Here is a 21,418-nt window from a genome sequence, read left to right on the forward strand (position 1 = left end):
CGTAGTGTTTCGACTTTATTCTCGTAGTATTTCCGACTTTATTCTCGTAGTGTTTCGACTTTATTCTCGTAGTATTTCGACTTTATTCTCGTAGTATTTCGACTTTATTCTCATAGTGTTTCGACTTTATTCTCGTAGTGTTTCGACTTTATTCTCGTAGTGTTTCGACTTTATTCTCGTAGTATTCCGACTTTATTCTCATAGTATTTCGACTTTATTCTCGTAGTATTTCCGACTTTATTCTCGTAGTGTTTCGACTTTATTCTCGTAGTATTTCGACTTTATTCTCGTAGTATTTTGACTTTATTCTCGTAGTGTTTCGACTTTATTCTCATAGTATTTCGACTTTATTCTCGTAGTGTTTCGACTTTATTCTCGTAGTGTTTCGACTTTATTCTCATAGTATTCCGACTTTATTCTCGTAGTGTTTCGACTTTATTCTCATAGTATTCCGACTTTATTCTCGTAGTGTTTCGACTTTATTCTCATAGTATTTCGACTTTATTCTCATAGTGTTTCGACTTTATTCTCATAGTATTTCGACTTTATTCTCGTAGTGTTTCGACTTTATTCTCATAGTATTCCGACTTTATTCTCGTAGTGTTTCGACTTTATTCTCATAGTATTTCGACTTTATTCTCATAGTATTCCGACTTTATTCTCGTAGTGTTTCGACTTTATTCTCGTAGTGTTTCGACTTTATTCTCGTAGTGTTTCGACTTTATTCTCGTAGTATTCCGACTTTATTCTCGTATTATTTCGACTTTATTCTCGTAGTATTTCGACTTTATTCTCGTAGTATTTTGACTTTATTCTCGTAGTGTTTCGACTTTATTCTCGTAGTGTTTCGACTTTATTCTCGTAGTGTTTCGACTTTATTCTCATAGTATTCCGACTTTTTTCTCGTATTATTTTGACTTTATTCTCGTAGTATTTCGACTTTATTCTCGTAGTATTTCGACTTTATTCTCATAGTATTTCGACTTTATTCTTGTAATATTCAAATTTATTCTCTTAGTATTTAGACTTTATTCTCATAGTATTTCCGACTTTATTCTCGTAGTATTTCCGACTTTATTCTCGTAGTGTTTCGACTTTATTCTCGTAGTATTTCGACTTTATTCTCATAGTATTCCGACTTTATTCTCGTAGTGTTTCGACTTTATTCTCATAGTATTCCGACTTTATTCTCATAGTGTTTCGACTTTATTCTCGTAGTGTTTCGACTTTATTCTCGTAGTGTTTCGACTTTATTCTCGTAGTGTTTCGACTTTATTCTCGTAGTGTTTCGACTTTATTCTCGTAGTATTCCGACTTTATTCTCGTAGTGTTTCGACTTTATTCTCGTAGTATTCCGACTTTATTCTCGTAGTATTTCCGACTTTATTCTCATAGTATTTCGACTTTATTCTCGTAGTGTTTCGACTTTATTCTCGTAGTATTTCGACTTTATTCTCGTAGTATTTCGACTTTATTCTCGTAGTATTTCGACTTTATTCTCGTAGTGTTTCGACTTTATTCTCGTAGTGTTTCGACTTTATTCTCGTAGTATTCCGACTTTATTCTCGTAGTGTTTCGACTTTATTCTCGTAGTATTTCCGACTTTATTCTCGTAGTGTTTCGACTTTATTCTCGTAGTATTTCCGACTTTATTCTCATAGTATTTCGACTTTATTCTCGTAGTATTTCCGACTTTATTCTCGTAGTGTTTCGACTTTATTCTCGTAGTATTTCGACTTTATTCTCGTAGTATTTCGACTTTATTCTCGTAGTATTTCTGACTTTATTCTCGTAGTATTTTGACTTTATTCTCGTAGTGTTTCGACTTTATTCTCGTAGTGTTTCGACTTTATTCTCGTAGTGTTTCGACTTTATTCTCGTAGTATTCCGACTTTATTCTCGTATTATTTCGACTTTATTCTCGTAGTATTTCGACTTTATTCTCATAGTATTTTGACTTTATTCTCGTAGTGTTTCGACTTTATTCTCGTAGTGTTTCGACTTTATTCTCGTAGTGTTTCGACTTTATTCTCGTAGTATTCCGACTTTTTTCTCGTATTATTTTGACTTTATTCTCGTAGTATTTCGACTTTATTCTCGTAGTATTTCGACTTTATTCTCATAGTATTTCGACTTTATTCTTGTAATATTCAAATTTATTCTCTTAGTATTTAGACTTTATTCTCATAGTATTTCCGACTTTATTCTCGTAGTATTTCCGGCTTCATTCTTGTAGTATTTCGACTTTTTTCTCGTAGTATTTCGACTTTATTCTCGCAGTATATCCGATTTTATTCTCGCAGTATTTCGACTTTATTCTCAAAGTATTTTGACTTTATTCTCAAAGTATTTCGACTTTATTCTCAAAGTATTTCGACTTTATTCTCAAAGTATTTCGACTTTATTCTCAAAGTATTTCGACTTTATTCTCAAAGTATTTCGACTTTATTCTCGTAATCTTAGTTGTTGTTTTTTTACGTGCCGCTAAAATGCCATTGTAGATTCACAAGAAACTTGATATTGTGTCGAAATTGTGACTAACATCCATTACGCCTTTATTATAGAGTATAAAATCCATCTATATTTGAAAATCTGTGAATTATATCATGCATAATGAATACAGGCGCAATGAAAAATGAAGCCAGAGACCTTTACATCACACAAGGCTGTCAAACAGCACCAGGTTTCATACTGTCAACCTACATCCACCCGACTGATGCAGGAAATGAGAGATCAGGAGAAAGAGAGATGTAGACGAGGAATGATAAAGCAGAGTGCGAGGGAGGCAGAGAGCGATATTTGCATGTCACCTCCTGTTTTAGCCCATCCAAATGAATGGTTACTATAGCAACATTTTCAGACGTGATTCTGTGAATCTGTAGCAGGTTTGACCCTGAAAAACTTACCTTAAAGAGTCTCGCATGCTGCGTCCTTGACGATAAAGATGCTTATGAGCAAAAACAGCATTTTTACATTGTTTAGCAGCTTGCAAATCACCATATGCTAATATCTCGGCCTACAAGGGCAGTTTTCTTGCTCTCTCTTTAGTTCAACACGTCAATGAATACTCGTCTAACTACGTGTTCAATGAAAGCGTGTGGACACGTGATGAAGCCGGCAGACGTGCGGGTGTTTCTGGTGAAGCGCCGCAGATAAGAGGAAACAAGCACAAGCTCTCAGCAGAGACACTCAGAGAGTAATGACTTTACACTGTATAACTGAATATGAGACACAAACGTCTCACACTAACAGAGAGAAGCTTGGGTGAATGGTGCTGATGGATGATGGAGGCGGTGAATCACACTTTGGGTTTGGATCTTATAATGAGCTGGACTTGCATAGATATATTCATATTCATATTTAGATTAGTGTGAGTGAAAATGAGGTTATTAGGTCTTTATTCAGCATTGCATATAAAGAAAAAAGAAGTGAAATGGATCTAAACAGTCAAATGTAATTAAAAAAAATTTATTATAAAAAGGTATGCTTTTATTTAGCAAGGATGCTTTAAATTGATCAAAAGTGATGATGAAGCTATTTATAATGTTACTAAAGATTTCTATTTCAGATAAATGCTGTTCTTCTGAACTTTGTGTTCATCAAAGAAGCCTGAATAAATTGTCATCAGCTGTCTTCAACATCATCATCATAATAATAATAATACATGTTTTTTTTTTGCAGCAAATCAGAATATTATAATGATTTATATAATGAATAATGCTAAAAAATCAGCTTTGAAATCACAGGAATAAATTACATTTTAAAATATATTCAAACAAATATTTCAAAATGTTACCATTTTTGCTGTACTGTAAATAAATGCAGGCTTGATGAGCAGAAGAGACTTCTTTAAAAATCTTAATGTCCAAAGACTTTTGACTGGTTGTGTGTAAATATAATATTTTGTAATATTTATTTTTAATATGAAGTAATAGTTAATGGCTTTAAATATGTCTTTAAAACTTTTATATAAAATATTTGACATAAATATTCCTATATTTTATTTATGTAAGATCAATGTAACATTTTTTTAATACAAAGTAAAAGTTAATATACATATTAACTATTAAATATAAAGTTGATAAAGGTAATTGTTTACAGATTTCTTTTATTTAATGTTACTTTTTTACTGTTTTAAATTTTCATATAAAATATTACACAATATATATATATATATATATATATATATATATATAATTGTTTTATATATATATATATTCTCTGATGTAATCTGATTCTCAATATATTACTCTCAATATATTACTCTCTGATTGTTATATATATATATATATATATATATATATATATATATATATATATATGTATAACAATTTTTTATCTAAAATATATATAAATAAATATCATATATAGTTTTTATATTTTTAAATACTAGTGATTTATATATATATATATATATATATATATATATATATATATATATATATATATATATAAAATGTTAAATTTCTATATTTTAAATATATAAATATATATTTTAAAAATGTAATATAAAATACTATACACACAGTAAATAAAATAAATAATTATCTAAATTGCTGAGTGCCTCTAGTAATTATGTGTCTGATTTTTAATTTTGGGTTTATTTTAAGCAACCCATGTCATTTTTTTTACATCATTTTTTATCTAAAATATATAATTAATGTTACATTTACATAGTTTACACACATTAAATAATAAATGATTATCTAAATTTCTGATGCCTAGTAATCCTCTAGTAATTATGTGTCTGACTTTTAATTTTGGGTTAATTTTAAACCAGCCATTTAGTAATTAAATTAAAGTTAAATAAAACTACCCAGAATATATATATACACACATACACACACACACACACACACACACACACACACACACACACACACACACACACAATTGATTTATTAATTAATTTTTCATGATAGTCATAGAAACTTTGCTTTTGGAAATGATGTGTAACTTTGTGTCATGGAGCAGTATTTCATTGGTAAACCTCTTTAATCTCATGTTTTATAAGTGTAAGTCTCCTAACATTGATTGACATCTGGAGTCATTAGAAGAGTGAATGGCTGAACGCTTCTGAACTACATCACTGAGGGCATGTGTGTGTGTGTGTGTGTGTGTGTGTGTGTGTGTCAGTCTCAGCTCGGCGGGCGCGGGTACGAGGTGACAGCGTTTAATTGAAACAGGTGTGAGAGGTCAAAGGGGGTGCGGTGTTAACATCTGCTCAGGGGGCGGAGCCAATTAGCCTCCGCACAGCACGAAAACACAAACCCCACAGACAGAGCAGCTCAAAGGGGCTCGTTCCAATCGCCCCGCCTCGCAATCTGCAACTACTGCAGGTACTGCGCAGTCATGAGGTCACCGCAAGGGCACTGGGAACACTTCCAGTTCACTTCCAGAACAAAAATGTACAGATAATGTACTCACTCATCCAAGATGTTCATGTCTTTCTTTCTTCAGTCGTAAAGAAATTATGTTTTTGGAGGAAAACATTTCAGGATTTCTCTCCATATACAGGACTTCTATGGTGCCTGCGAGTCTGAACTTCCAAAATGCAGTTTAAATGCAGCTTCAAAAGGTTCTAAATGATCCCAGCCAAGAAAGAAGGGTCTTGTCTAGTGAAAAAAAAAGTACAATTTATTTACTTTTTAAGCTCAAACGCAGGTCTTGTCTAGCTCTGTGTCAACTCTGTGCATTCTGGTTTAAGACAGTTAGGGTTTGTTGAAAAACTCTCATCTCATTTTCATCCCCAACTTGAAGTCCACAATATAGAGAGAAATCCTGAAATGTTTTCCTCAAAAAAATAATTGTATTGTAAACTAAAATAATTGTAAACATCTTGAATAAGGGGGTGAGTAAATTATCTGTTAAATTTGGTTCTGGAAGTGGACTTCTCCGTTTTATAAGAATTTATAAGAATAAATGAAAGCTATTTAAATGACGCATAAAGCAGATAAAACTACTAAAACGTAATAATATACTGTATGTTGCTTTGCCAACTAACTAAAATAAAACACATTTAATTTGAAGTATTAAAATGACTAAATCTGAAATGAGAATAAATTAAATTAAATTAAATTAAAGCTATATAGAAATATATATATATATTTTTTTTTAATTACTAGAACTTAAAAAATCTAAATAAATACTGAAAATTTAAAAATAAACATTAAAAATATTAAAAATACTAAAATAGTACATAAATAATAAAAAATACTGGTTAGGAATAGGTGGTATAATTGTTTTAGTATCACTGACAATTACATTACAATTAGATTTTATTTTTATATTTTCAATTTAATTTCCAGATTTCACTTTAATTTTGGTTATAATTTTTCTAAGTTAAAGTTTTCGTGTTTTGAATATGTCTATATAGTTTTTATTAATTTTATTTATTATTTATTGTATTTAGTTTAGCTAATTTTAGTACTTTCAGTTAATCTAAACAAAAATGAAAAAGCTAGCTGAAATATAATATTTTAAGTTACATTTCAATGCTTTTAATAGTTTTAGTTAACTGTAATAACCCTGCATTAGCCTTACTGCAGCACCTCTGTAATATGTAATATACACTACCAGTCAAACGTTTTTGAACAGTAAGAATTTTATTGTTTTTTAAAGAAGTCTTTTCTTTAAATTTTCGAAATATTTTTACAATTTAAAATACTGTTTTCTATTATTTTTAATGTAATTTATTCAAAGCTGAATTTTCAGCATCATTACTTCATTCTTTAATGTCACATGATCCTTCAGAAATCATTCTAATTTGCTGTTCAAAAAACATTTATTATTATTGTCAATATTTAGAGTCAATTAAATTTTGAATAGAAAGATTAGCATTTTTTTCTGATTTTTTTTTTGGGGGGGGGGGTAAAGGAATGATAGAAATTAATACTTTAATTTAGCAAGGATGCTATTAATTGATCAAAAGTGATAATAAAGACATTTATAATATTACAACAGATTTCTATTTCAGATAAATGCTGTTCTTCCGAACTTTATATTAAAAGAATCAAAATCAAAGAAACCTGAAAAAAATTAAATTCAGCTGTTTTCAAAATAATAATAATAATAATAATAATAATAATAATAATAATGAATATAATATATAATAATGTAATAGAATATAATAATGAATATAATAATAATAATAATAATAATAATAATAATAATAATAATAATAAATGTTTTTGAGCACCAAATCGGAATATTAGAACAATTTCTGAAGGATGTAATGATGCTAAAAATTAAGATTTTAAAATCACAAGTTACACAAATTACATTTTAAAATATATTAAAATAGAAAACATTTATTTTAAATATTTCAAAATTGTATTGTATTTTGGATCAAATAAATGCAGGCTTGGTGAGCAGAAAATATTTCTTTAAAAAACAAAATAAATTGATGGATACAGTCAATATTAATCTCATTTTTATAAGCTTTATGTACTAAATCATGTTTGTTTTTATACTGCATTACTATTACAGTAGATAACAGTTTATTCTACTAAGCTGTTAAATATCACATGCTTCATATTAATTTATAAATACATAACTGTATAATACAAATTCATACATATAAGAGCAAAACTGAGTCAAGTATCGCTATCATTATTGCTCAAGCTTTCTAAGCGATCAAACTTGCTATTTTTGCTATCAGGCTCCAAGGGTCACGCTGGTAATCAGGTATATGAACATCTGATAAGACTTCCACTGGAAATTCAATTAAAAATCCGACAAGTGCAGCAGTGCAATGAGGAAGAGTCAGGTCTAATCGCTCACTTTTCTGAACTTAAGCATTACCATCGTGGCTCTCCTAGCCTGTCACGTGACTTTGACATCAGGATTGAAGTGCCAATCAAGATGAAATCACTGTCAAATCACTTTAAATGACACAAATTTCAAATTACAATCATATAACCTGATTACCTGCGTGACCCTTGGAGCCTAACAGCAAAAATTGTAAGATTTAATAAGTGCATTAAGACCAAAGCGGCCTCTAAAACGCAAAGACCACTGGTTGAAAAAATGTTGCAATGCATTGTGGGATTGCATTCTCATAAGAAAGCATGCAGTGCTGCTTTTCTAAAGGTATCTTCATTATTCTGCTCACCTTTTGCGTCTGATATCTTAAAATGCTGTCTAGATTGAAATGCTGGTCTCTCTCTGTTGTTTTCCCTCGGTCTGTCTGATCTAAATCACTTTTGTTCATCAGCGTGCCAGCGGTAGCAGGATGCCCCGTCTAATAAAGAGAAGAGATTGAAAATTGGGAGGTTAATGAAATTTTTCTAAAGTGTCCGTCTGGCTGTTTAAAGGCAGATTAAATCGCCACGCCATAATTAGAATGAATTGACCTGTGAAATGACGGCGTCTCTCCTCGGTTAAGTATTGATAAATAGGTTGGAGAGATTGGCAGATCAGGTAAATCAGCATGTGGCCGCGAGAGAGGGACTCTGATTAACGTCGGCTGTGACCTGCATCAATTCAACGCTCAAAGTTTTCACTAAGTTTTGCTCATCTTGCCCTTTAAAGCAAAATTGTAAAGAAAAAGCTACAGGTTTATTTCTGTTTTTTTGTTGTTGGTGAGTGTCATATGTGACCCTGGACTACAAAACCAGTCATAAGGTTAAATTTTACAAAACTGAGATGTATACATTATATGAAAGCTCAATAAATAAGCTTTCTATTGATGTATGGTTTGTTAGGATAAGACCATATTTGGCCGAGATACATCTATTTGAAAATCTGGAATCTGAGGATGCAAAAAAATCTAAATGCTGAGAAAATCACCTTTAAAGTTCTTCAAATTAAGTTCTTAACAATGCATACTACTAATCAAAAATTACATTTTGATATATTTATAGTAGGAATTTTACAAAAAATCTTCATGGAACATGATCTTTACTTAATTTCCTAATGATTTTTGGCATAAAAGAAAAATCAATAATTGACCCATACTATGTATTTTTGGCTATTGCTACAAATATACCCCAGCGACTTAAGACTGGTTTTGTGCTCCAGGGTCACATATTTGATCCATTAGGCTTTAATGGCTCATATAGTCTCAGAATATGGAGGAAAAAGCAGATAAATATTTATATGGCCAAAAAGCGATGAAATTCTGATGCTTGTAATGTAAATTAATGGTATCTTTATAACAGTATAGCAGATACTTACATAAAATTATATAAATATCAGTGGTCACTCTATATCTCCAATAATATGTCTTAGTAAGATGAGATTGAAATGATCCAAACATAATGCAATGCATTCAAATTAAGAGATGACTAAAAGATGAACAAATAAACAGTCCTCTAAAGATGTGAGATGTTTTGGGGGCTTGGGAAGATCATTCCTCCACTGAGGAACAGTGAAAGTAAAGCTTCTGGAAACAAACGTTCCTCAAAAGATCCTGATGATCAGTTTTAAGACTCGCTGATTTTTCCTAAACAAATGATTTGTGGAGAAACAAGTAAAGCCAAGCTGCTTCAGTCCAGTAAGTGTTCATCTGGAAATATTACATACACTTTATTCTTAATACTGTGTTGTTACCTGAATGATCCACAGCTGTGTTTTTTGTTTAGTGATAGTTGTTCATGAGTCCCTTGTTTGTCCTGAACAGTTAAACTGCCTGCTGTTCTTCAGAAAAATTCTTCAGGTCCCACAAATTCTTTGGTTCTTCAACATTTCTGTGTATTTGAACCCTTTCCAACAATGACTGTATGATTTTGAGATCAAACACTCACTGATGCTCCAGAAGGAAAAACCGTGCATTGAGAGCTGGGGAGTGAAAGCTTTTTGAATTTAAAGAGTAGGGTAAATTTAACTTATTTTGTCTTCTGGGAAACATGTAAGTATCTTATATAGCTTCTGAAGGGCAGTGCTAAATGAGAAAAATATGATATTTAGGCAAAATAAAAATGTAGCTACACATCTGCGTTCTGTTCAAAAGTTTTCACCCTCAGCTCTTCATGCATTGTCTTTTCTTTCTCAAGCATCAGTGAGTGTTTGAACCTTCTGTAATAGTTGCATATGAGTCCCTCAGTTGTCCTCAGTGTGAAAAGATGGATCTCAAAATCATACAGTAATTGTTGGAAAGGATTTAAATACACAAAAATGCGGAAAACCAAAGAATTTGTGGGACGTAAAGGATTTTTCTGAAAAACAGCAGGCAGTTTAACTGTCCAGGACAAACAAGGGACTCATGAACAACGATCACTAAACAAAAAAAAACAAAAAACACAGCTGTGGATCATTCAGGTAACAACATGGTATTAAGAATCAAGTGTGTGTAAACTTTTGATAAACAACTATTATTTTCTCTTGTGGACTATATGTGACCCTGGACCACAAAACCAGTCATAAGGTTAAATTTTACAAAACTGAGATATATACATCATATGAAAGCTCAATAAATAAGCTTTCTATTGATGTATAGTTTGTTAGGATAGGACAATATTTGGCCGAGATACATCTATTTGAAAATCTGGAATATAAGGGTGCAAAAAAATCAAAATACTGAGAAAATCACCTTTAAAGTTGTCCAAATTAAGTATTTAACAATGAATATTACTAATAAAAAATTACACTGATAGGTTTACAGTAGGAATTTAAAAAAAAATCTTAATGTAACATGATCTTTACTTAATTTCCTAATGTTTTTTGACATAAAAGACAAATCAATAATTTTGACCCATACAATGTATTTTTGGCTATTGTTACAAATATACCCCAGCGACTTAAGACTGGTTTTGTGGTCCAGGGTCACATATATAAACATCTTTTATGTGAAATATCTTATTCAGGTCAATAATAAATCAAAAATAGCATGGATTTTATATGATCCCTCTTATTTTGGTAAAATAATGAACCTTTTTGCAGATTCTGCAGGTGTATGTTAACTTTTGACTTCAACTCTATGACTTGCTGTTCTGAATGTTTGCTGTGTAATTCATTAAGAAAAGTATATAAAGTAAGCTTTAACACTTTGAGTTATGCAAGTGAAGTACACTAGTCGACATGTAGAGTTATTTGTTGTCTGCTTTATATTCAGCACTTTCACTTCTTTTTCCTCCCTTGAATTAGTTCCTTTATCACACAGCAGGAAACACTGTGTTTTGCGGATTACTGTTATCAGAAACACGCCAACAGCCCCTCATTCATATTTAAAGCACAAGCTAGTCACCACTCGCGTTTATCTGTGAGCGCGTTAGCGTCAGTTCGCACTATTCTTCTGTTATTGTTTTTATTGCTGGTCCACATCTGCAGTACATTCACAGCTCAACAGGCGCTCGGGGGGCCACGCAATTCACCGGCGTGCAATTATGATTTTGTTCACAGCTACCTTCGTCGTTTTACAGCTTGTTATTATGCGTCGGCCTTTTCTTCTATTCTCTTCCACTGTCTCTCCGCTGTTAGTGACACTGCGTAAAGTGAAACGTAGCATGAAAATGTCATTAATATGTAAATGAGAGCAGTGTGTGAAGTCTGGTTTGAAGTCGTTAAGGGCCGTGCGAGTCCCGTTTGAGCTGACACATTAAATCATAGGTGTTCGTCAGCAAGCGCGCGTTCCTCTTAATTACAGCAGGTGTGCCGCACAAACACAAATTACATATCTGTGGGGATAAACGTTTAATTGCGGGACAAAACTGAACATGAAATGAAGATGCGAAGGAGTGTAAAAGAGGGATGTTTAACACTTAAGCAACAGTTCATCCTAAAGTGAAAATTTGCTGAAGATTTACAGCCATCAGGCTATTCAAGATGTAAATAAGAAGATGCTTCTTCATCAGATTTGGAGAAATGCAGCATTACATCACTTGTTCACCAATGGATGTGAATGGGTGCCGTCACATCCACTGCATAATGAGAGTCCACACAGCTGATAAATACATTACAATAATCCACAAGTAATCCACACCACTCCAGTCCATCAATTAACATCTTGTGAAGCCAAAAGCTGCGTGTTTGTAAGAAATAAATTCATCATTAAGATATTTTTAACTTTAAACCATTGCCATTGGCCAAAATAAGTCTATAATCCATAAAAACACGTTCTCCAGTTCATCCAGAGCTGTTTTGGCTTGTAAATGGTGTTTGATCTGTGCAGATTTCTCTCCTGATTCAGACCAAATTACTTTTTTCACTGGAGGAAGCATTATTATGGACTCATATTTTAGCAGTAACACTGGTTTGAAGTTAAAAATGATTTTTTTTTTTTTTTAAAAACAGAGTTTTTGGCTTCACAAGATTTAAATTGAAAGACTGGAGTGGTGTGGATTATTGTGATGTTTTAATCAGCTGTTTGGACTCTCATTCTGACGGCACCCATTCACTGCAGAGGATCTATTGGTGAACAAGTGATGGAATGCTATGTTTCTTCAAATCTGTTTCCATGAAGAAACAGTTTCTTCCATTAAGAAACTTAAAAAAAAATTAAATCCACCCCTTTTTATAATTAAAGGTTGTATCAGCGATTTCTAGCCTAAAACATAAAGTGTCAATTTCAGCTGACCTTTCTTCACGATCCGCTCGCTGCTTGCCCCATAAATTGTCTGTGAAAAAAACGCGTCTCTCTGGTCAGCCTAGGGTCCGAGATATGCCAAAAAAACAATCGGCACTACCAACCTTTCCACAGATAAACAAACAGTGTTCCAACCAATCAGCGTCAGGGGTTTGGTGTTGTGGACTTTCCTACTGGTGCAGGGATGTGAGGGAGGCGGAGCGAAAGTCCACAACACCAAACCCCTGACGCTGATTGGTTGGAACACAGTTTGTTTATCTGTGGAAAGGTTGGTAGTGCCGATTGTTTTTTTGGCATATCTCGGACCCTAGGTTGACCAGAGAGACGCGGTTTTTTCACAGACAATTTATGGGGCAGGCAGCGAGCGGATCGTGATGAAAGGTCAGCTGAATTTGACACTTTATGTTTCAGGCTAGAAATCGCTGATACAACCTTTAACTAAACGGCCACATTATTTTATACTCCTTCGCATCTTCATTTCATGTTCAGTTAAAGTCAAAAGTTTACATAAACCTTGCAGAATGTGCAAAATGGTAAATATTTTACAAAAAAAAAGAGGGATCATACAAAATCACCAATAGATGTGAATGGGTGCCGTCACATCCAATACATAATGAGGGTCCAAACAGCTGATAAATACATCCACAAGTTAGCCACACCACTCCAGTCCATCAATTAACATCTTGTGAAACCAAAAGCTGTGTGTTTGTAAGAAACAAATCCATCATTAAGATCTTTTTAACTTTAAAACTTTGCCTTTTTATAACTGACTGACCGCTCACATTCAGATCTGCTTTCATCCAATCAACAACTGACGGACAACCTAAAATGTTTTTCACTGATCCATTTAATTTAGATATACAGTGGAATTCAATAGTTAACATAATCCTTGCAGAATGTGCAAAATGTTAATTATTTTACCAAAATAAAAGAGATTATACAAAATGCATGTTATTTTTTTATTTAGTATTGACCTGAATAAGATATTTTACATAAAAGATGTGTACATACAGCCCACATGAGAAATCAATAGTTGAATTTATAAATTCTGTTTAAAAGTTTACATACACTTGATTCTTAATACTGTGTTGTTTCCTGAATGATCCACAACTGTGTTTTTTGTTTAGTGATAGTTGTTCATGAGTCCCTTGTTTATCCTGAACAGTTAAACTGTCTGTTGTTCTTTAGAAAAATTCTATAGGTCTCAGAAATTCTTTGGTTTTTCAGCATTTTTGTGTATTTGAACCCTTTCCAACAATGACTGTATGATTTTGAGATCCATCTTTTCACACTGAGGACAACTGAGAGACTCATATGAAACTATTGCAGAAGGTTTAAATGCTCACAGATGCCTTAGAAGGAATCAATATGTATTAAGAGGGGTGAAACTTTTGGAATTTGAAGATCAGTGTAAATTTTACTTATTTTGTCTTCTAGGAAACATGTAAGTATCCTCTGTAGCTGCTGAAGGGCTAAATGAAAAAAAAAATGATATTTAGGCAAAATTAGATTTTCACTCCCCGCCTCTTAATGCATCTTTTTTCCTTCTGGAGCATCAGTGAGTGTTTGAACTTTCTGTAATATATGAGTCCCTCAGTTGTTCTCAGTGTGAAAAGATGGATCTCAAAATCATACAGTCATTGTTGGAAAGGGTTCAAATGCACAAAAACTTCAACTATTCAGGACAAACAAGGGACTCATGAACAACTATCACTAAACAAAAAAAAAACACAGCTGTGGATCATTCGGGTAACAACACAGTATTAAGAGTCAAGTGAATGTAAACTTTTGAACGGGGTCATTTTTATAAATTCAACTATTATTTTCTCTTGTGAACTAAATGTAAACATCTTTTATCTGAAATATCTTATTCAGGTCAGTACTGAATAAAAAAATAACATGCATTTTGTATGATCCCTCTTATTTTGGTCAAATAATTAACATTTTGCACATTCTCCAAAGTGTATGTAAACTTTTGACTTTTACAATATGGAAAAAATTGATTGCTACTTAAGTTACATACAACTTTAAAAACTGAAAAAGCCATCTGTTTCATAGACTTATATTTCTTAAAACTTCATGTCTATATATATATATCTTCTGTCTCTAGGTCCATCTGTTGTTTAAGCATGTTGGGTTGTACAGTGAATCATCTCATGCGCCGCCGTTAAACTGTGATAATATTTCACCCCTGATGAATTCGAAGAATTCCTTGTCTCGGAACCACTGAGGACGGCATGATGAAATTATTTTCTCTCTCAGTGCTTTTCCATTTGCTCCGAGATAAATTGCGTGTGTGTACGTGAGCGCGGGAAGGCTACATTTCTCCACAGATCCACATGGCTATTTCTGATTGCCTGGCGGAGGCCAGGCGCTGAGAAAGAAACCAATTCGGTTCTTATTAGCAAACAACCTTTCCACAACATTATAAAATCAATATATATTAAGCTATTCTATTATCTGGGCTTTTTTTTCATTACCGTGGAAAACAAATCTCCAGAACAGGTATCAAAACGAGTTCCTTGTTCCGTTTCGGCACGGCGGAATCCGTCTGTCGTGGAGAAGATTGAAAATTCCGCGGTGATGTAATGCAGTGCTGGCTGCGAACCGTTTGACCTCTACATTAGGTCAGCTGTTTGGCGGGAATGAGGTTACCATGGCCACTGACTGGATTCTGGCAGTAAACAACAATCTGTTGTTTTGCTATTTCTTGCGGTAGCAGAGTCTGAACCGAGATTATCTGTCTAACACCATCATGAAGCCTCGACAATCACTCGCAAATCACTTTAAAGACCCCTGTGAAATCACAAGAGTTTTATGGTGTTTACTACTGCTCTGTCAGCTTTGAGCTCATCTACATTCAAAAAAGTGATTTTCGGTGCTTGTTTATTTTTGTCAATCATTCAATCGATGCAACAGGCAATGCATAAACACATTTTAGCTTAATAAAGAAGCTCTCTAGAATGAGAATGACCAGAATTAACTAAAACTAAACCTGAAACCATAAAAAATTGTGTTAGGTAGAATAAAATAAAGAATAACTAAAAAAAAACTAATAAAATATATATTTAAAATATTATATTACACAGGCCAGCATCTTTAAAAAATCTGCTGATTTGCAAAAAAGTCATAATATGTGACCCTGGACCACAAAACCAGTCATAAGGTTAAATTTTACAAAACTGAGATATATACATCATATGAAAGCTCAATAAATAAGCTTTCTATTGATGTATAGTTTGTTAGGATAGGACAATATTTGGCCGAGATACATCTATTTGAAAATCTGGAATCTAAGGGTGCAAAAAAATCAAAATACTGAGAAAATCACCTTTAAAGTTGTCCAAATTAAGTTCTTAACAATGCATATTACTAATCAAAAATTACATTTCGATAGGTTTACAGTAGGAATTTTACAAAAAAATCTTCATGGAACATGATCTTTACTTAATTTCCTAATGATTTTTGACATAAAAGAAAAATCAATAATTTTGACCCATACCATGTATTTTTGGCTATTGCTACAAATATACCCCAGCGACTTAAGACTGGTTTTGTGGTCCAGGGTCACATATTAGGCTACTTAATTTGATTCAGAGTGAGACTTCGGAGTGCATATTGAGAAATATTGTATTCAAATCAGGATTTGAATCAATTGAATAAAAAGATTTGAATCAAATCTTTTTATTAAAAACAGGGATTCAGGGCATATCATGAATCATTTGATTGAGATCGGGACTTCAAATCGCATATTGGGACACAGGGGGCTTGCGGGGCTATCGAGAATAGTTTGATTCAGATCAGGACTTGGAATTGTACATCGCAAATCATTTTAATCAAACTGGGGCCTGGGGCATGTATAGCAAATCTGTTTTTTTATTTTTCAAATCATGACTTCTGAGTGCCACTCTTTGGATTTATATTGGGACTTTGAATCATATATATCTCACAAATCATTTGATTCAAATCAGGTCTTCCAGTGCGCTTAGCAAATCTTTTTATTCAAAACAGGGATTCAGGGCATTTTGCAAATCGTTTGATTCAGATCGGGACTTCGACATTGTACATTGCAAAACTTTTATTTAAAACGGGTACTTCAGGGCGTATCGTGAAACTTTTGATTCAGATTGGGACTTTGAATTGTATATATATCACAAATCATTTGATTCAATTCAGGTCTTGGAATGCATAAAGCGTTTTTTTTTTTTTTACGTGACTTCCGAGCATAAATCAATTGATTCAAACCGGGAATTGCAGCACGTATAGCAAATCTTTTTTTCAAACATTGCTTCTGAGCGTGAAACATTTGATTCAGATAGTGACTTATTGCAAATAATTTTATTTAAATCAGGACTTATCAGCAGCGCCTATACTAAATCTTTTTTTTTTTTTTTTTTTTTGGACAATATGCAAATCTTTTTTATACAAAACAGAGCTTCAGGGTGTACCGCAATCATTTGATTCAGATTCAGAATCGTGAATCTTTTTTGTATGTGACTGCTGAACGAGAATAGTTTGATTCAGATCAAGACTTCATGAATCTTTTGATTCAGAACAAGACTTTGGACCGCATATCATGAATCATTTCACTTCATAAATACTAATAAAAACATTTCATCGCATAGTTTTTAAAATAACAATTACGATTTTAAGTTAAAAGAAGTTAATAGATCATTTAACTTACAAAAACATGTTCCTACTACATTTATATTAAAGGGGTCATCAGATGCAAACCTAACTCTTACATGCAGTTTGAACATTAATGTGTGTTGGCAGTTTGTGAACCACCCTACAATGATAAAAAGCCAGGTATTGGTATTTTTTTTTCTTTAAAAGTAATATCCCCTTTTTAAAATCAGCTCATTCTCAGCTTCTTGTCAGTGCGATGACACAACAACAGAGGCCACTCCCACGATAGTTGATTGACATGAGCGCCTTACTTAGACCCACCCTCATCAAGCTGAAACAGACTCTGATCACCATTGTGTGTCTCAGGTGCAGAGGAAGACAAGAATGTCTCAGATTGAGCGATTCAGTTGTTGGATGTAATAATGAACACAGCAGTAGTCATTTACTCCCACCAGCCACTGAAGACGCAGAGGAATATGTTACTTTTGTTTTTAAAAAGAAAGCGCTGATCCTGATCTACATATGCGTCTACGTTCTTGCGAATCATTCCTGATGCAGCTTCATCCACAGCAGAAGTGAGTATAAGGGTTTGTTATGCATCTTTGCAAATGGCCTTTCTTAATAATGTGATTGTTGGCAAGTTTCGCCTCTAAACACGGCTAAATGCGGCTAAATGTGGCTACATGCAGCTAAAGTAAACATTACGGCTCATCATCCCACGGCAGACAGGGGCTGATGTTGACAAGGTGAGTTGATTTTTTGCAGAGCTGATTTTGACAAGAGAAAAGGGTGTTTTTTACACTATTATTGAGAATTTTTAACCAAAGTATGTTATAGACTTTTCATTAAGATCCTAAAGAATCATATGAACTTGTGGAAAATGGGCATCCGATGACCCCTTTAAGAGAATCTACTGTTATATAAATAAATTAGCTTTTTTTTCTTTTTACATAATTTGTAGTTTTCTGTTACTGTTTGTTTGCAGTAAAATGGCCACAGATGTAGCAGAAACCATGCTCATGTTTGCATTTTCTTCTGTCTACATTCACTGCTGTTGCTTGTCTTAATACTCCGCAGTGAACACTTTCAGGACAGTATAAGTGTGTAAATAGGGATGCAGTCTTACTCTGTTCATGTAAACAGCTCCTGTTTTTTTCCAGTCAGATGCTGATTGCTTTTTGTGTCTGAAGTCCATCTGATTTCAGATCCGACTCTTTGTTCCTTGAGCTAATGATGTTGTTTGGAGCTGCTGTGTGCCTGTAGTATCCCAGCATGCTGTTTTCACAGTGGCCCCTACAGGACAGAGACAAACACAACATGAGTCAGCCAACAGCAGGAGCTCACTGGAAGGTTAAAACACTTCCAGAGAGGACCTTCAATTTTAGTAGCTTTATTAAAGATGAGTGATAAGCCGTCCTTTGATTCTGTCACATGAGAGGTCACATTTCCATCTAACATCTACTGATAAGCATCTGAAATATTGAATACAAGACCTGTGACTCATATCTCATGACTTTGTGTCAGTTGTTCGAAGATCAAAAGTGTTTGTGATTTTTAAAAATGTGAATATATTGTAAAATGTAATTTATTTCTGTGATCAAAGCTGAATTTTCAGCTCTTCAGTGTTACGTGATGCTTTAGAAGTCATTCTTCAGGAACCTTTATTTTTAAAAGTCAGTATGAAAGATTGTAACCCCCCCCCCCCCCCCCCTTTTAAATCAAATGATGACTTCTACACAAATATTGAGCTCATAACTGTTGCTAATGTCAGTGCTGCAGGACTAAGATGCCTCAATGTTCATTATTAAACTCTTTCTTCCTCCTTCAGATGATTTATCAGTGTTCAGAAAGCTGGGTGAAGCGTGCAACACGCTGGTTGGGAAGCAGGTGGAGTGTCTAAATAAGGACGGCACATAGAAGAAGCAGGTTCAGGCAAAACTATCCATCATCAAGTTTGACATGATTATCACATCTACGTCTATGGTTTGGCTGGATCATAAGTTTCCTTTATCATCATCATCATTATCATCACGCAGTAACATTCATGCAATGGAATGAAATCTGTTTTCAGTCGGTTTCTCTTTTGTTAATAAACGTATGTTATATAAAAAGCTTCTCTTCATGGATGTGCTTGAGAATAAAATGAGCCTGTTTTGTTGGTTCTCATGAGCTCGTGTTCAGTTCAAGTCTTTTTTTGGTTGTTTGCTGATTGAGTTTCATCTGCTTGTGTTGTACAGTAAATATTGCCTTTCTCTTCTTTCTCTCTGAGATTTTTGTGACACTGTATTAATTAAAAACATTTATCCTAAACATTGCCTCTGCGCATCAATGTGTTCCTCCTTTTGTTTCCATTTAAGATTAACAAGTTTAAAAAAGCTGTTTAACTAATATAATTTATTTGCCTACACTGAAATAAATTTGGCGTATAAACAATTTCCATTTAGAAAACAATAATTCCAAAGAATCAGAACATTTTTGAAGTACACTCTTAAAAATAAAGGAGCTTCACGATGCCATAGAAGAACCTTTTTTTGTCTAAATGTTTCCATAAAGAATCTTTAACATCTGATAAACCTTTCTGTTTCACAAAAGGTTCTTTGTGGCGAAAGAAGGTTCTTCAGATTATAAAAAGGTAAGAAAAAATGGTTCTTTAAAGAACCTTTGACTAATAGTTTTTTGTGGGACCAAAAATGGTTCTTCCATCGCTGTGAAGAAATACTGCAAGCTCTCTTGTGTATTGATGAACGCAATCCAAAAAACTGCTTTATCATGAAGTGTCACATTTTTCGCATCTTTCAGATCAAAACATAGTGAATTGTTTGGTTCAGATCGGGACTTGGAATGTGTATAGCAAATATTTTTATTCAAACGTGCTTTGGAGCGTATGGCCAATTGTTTGATTCAGATCTGGACTTTAGATCGCATATCACGAATCATTTGATTCAAAACAGGACTTCGGAGTCTGTGAATCATTTTATTCAAAACGTGACTTCTGAAGCGTGAAGCGTTTGATTCAGATCAGAAATTTGGCTTAAGTATCACCAATCATTTGATTCAAATCGGAACTAGGAGTGCTCATAGTGAATCTTTTAATTTAAAGCAGGACTTCGGAGTCCGATCACGAATCATTTTAGTCTTTTTATTTAAAAGGGACTTCGGAGCATGAATCGCAAATCATTTGATTCTGATTCAGACTTTAGAGTGAGTGTTGCGAATCATCTGGTTTAAATGGGGACTTCTTTTATTTAGATCAGGACTTTGGAGCGCATATCGTGAACCATTTGATTCAAAACTAGATTTGGAGAGCATATAGCAAATCTTTCTATTTAAAATGTGACTTCTGAGCATGAATCGTGAATCGTTTATTCAGATGAATAAAGAAAACAGGTTTAGAGCCAGTAAACTTCTGTTCATATTTTAGCTAGCAGGAAACACAAATGAAGTTAGCTTTTCCTATATTGTCTAACATGGATGCTTTAGTAACAAATAATTTATCGGGTATGTGTAGATTGTTGCTAGGTCTGATTAAATTATTACTTTTGTCTCAGATGTTTCTCCTAACAATATCAATAGTAAGTTGTCATGCAGTACAGAGCTATAAGACATGATTTAAACTGGAATCTGGTGAGAAATGAGAGACTTTTGATTGCAGACTTCAAAAGTGTTTCAGAACACGAGATTAGGATGTTTTTTATCAGGAGAAACAACAAATGTTTTGATTTGTTTTTCATTAAATCCCACTGAGGAACATCTGAGATATAAATCTGATGTCATTTATGATTTCACACACAGCTGTAATTGGCGTAGCAGTTTGACTTTTTGAAGCTTTTCCCTCCACAACCAAAACATTTACTCCAAAAGCAGATTGAATTTATTCTCGAGCAAAGTAAATCCAGCACAGGAGCAAAGTTTCCTGCCGTCAGGAGGGAATAACGCAGTCTGTGGGTTCGAGGTGTTTTTAAAGCCAGTCTTGTCAGCGTTCCACCCCAATTACCTTGATTCCCTTCCCTCCTGATTCGCCCAGTAACGATGATAAATTGCCGCCCGCAGAACGAAACCACTTACCAAACATTATTTGATGAATTTGTTTCACCTCTTCCCAAACCTTAAGAGCGTTTCACATTGATTCCCATCGTTCCGGCTCTTTAATTGCAGTCTATTTTTCCTGGATTTAGATACACTGACCAGGCTGATGCATATAAAGCAACTTCATCTTTTCATTAGAAAACTGGACTAAAGGTCTTAAATTTACAGGTGTGATGTCTG

The sequence above is a fragment of the Garra rufa genome, chromosome 18, assembly GCF_049309525.1.
Source record: "Garra rufa chromosome 18, GarRuf1.0, whole genome shotgun sequence".
In the NCBI taxonomy this organism is placed as follows: Eukaryota; Metazoa; Chordata; class Actinopteri; order Cypriniformes; family Cyprinidae; genus Garra; species Garra rufa.